This window comes from Daktulosphaira vitifoliae, unplaced genomic scaffold (genome assembly GCF_025091365.1).
Source record: "Daktulosphaira vitifoliae isolate Bord-2020 unplaced genomic scaffold, ASM2509136v1 Scaffold_1, whole genome shotgun sequence".
Lineage (NCBI taxonomy): Eukaryota > Metazoa > Arthropoda > Insecta > Hemiptera > Phylloxeridae > Daktulosphaira > Daktulosphaira vitifoliae.
The window spans coordinates 13,035,592-13,036,757 of NW_026099572.1; positions in this window are offsets into that span (position 1 = coordinate 13,035,592).

A 1,166-nucleotide genomic window follows, 5' to 3' on the forward strand; every position below is an offset into this window, starting at 1 on the left:
AAAAAAAAAATTTATTTTACCATAACTTTTAGCTCAATTGGTAAGTTTGACATTGACATAATTAAATAGAAAATTTTATGACAATTAAAAAAATTGTATCGTTAAGATCAATATGCAGTCAGAAAGTTTTATAATTACTATTTATTGTAAATTTATCAGAAAAGCTCAATATTTTTTTGCATTTTTATGGTAATAGATAACTTAAATAGAAGTAATAGTAATAATTTCCTAGGAACTTTTGTTGTTTGTTGAAAAGATTCTATAATTGAAATATTGAGAACTTAATTAATTTTAATGATTTACTTTAACTAAATGTACCAATCAAAACAAAGTTGTTAAAAAGATTTACTCAATTGAGTGTATTATAAAATTTGATTATATTTGTAAAATCAATTGTTAATTCAGGAGAAAAAACAATCATTTTTTTTAGAAATGATTTATATAGCAACATGTTACAAAAAAAAATTGTAATATTATAGTCTAGTAGTAGCACACACAAATAGAGTAAAAAAATTATTAAATTACAAAGTAAAATGATTTAATTTTGTAGTTGAAACCTATCATATCAAACTTCATTCGTTAATAAATATTTTGAAAACATTAGAAATTAATGATTTTAATTGTCTTTATGGAGACGATGTAATAACTAACTGTTTAATTGATAAATTAGAATTTTTTTTTCAATTTTTGAGAGTAATATCTTCAACTAGATACGAATTGTAGTCATTGGACGTATCGTTGAAAAAAGTAGGTCAAGTTAGAGCAGAGAAAATAAATGATATTCACAAAAAAACATCTTCTCGGCTCTGCATCGAAGCTAAAACTTAAAATATAGTAAAATAATTTAATACGAATAAGAAATTTATTCTTGCAAGGGGCGACTAAAGTGATGGGATTATTGATCTTTATTGAAGTTATTGAATGTAAATGAGTTAAAAATTTATACTAACTTAAAAAGAATTAAGAAAAAATGCAAAAAATTTATTGTCATACGCGGGTTGGAACCTCGTACCCCAAGCGTGTAAAACATCACTTTTACCAACTCGGCAACCGTACGTCGATGCCGTCGGATGAAAAAATTGGCTATTTAAGCTAGTTCAAATTTCAAAGTTATTTTACTCGACTTAAAAGAAGCAAACAAATTTAAATAAGTTTAACTTTCTATG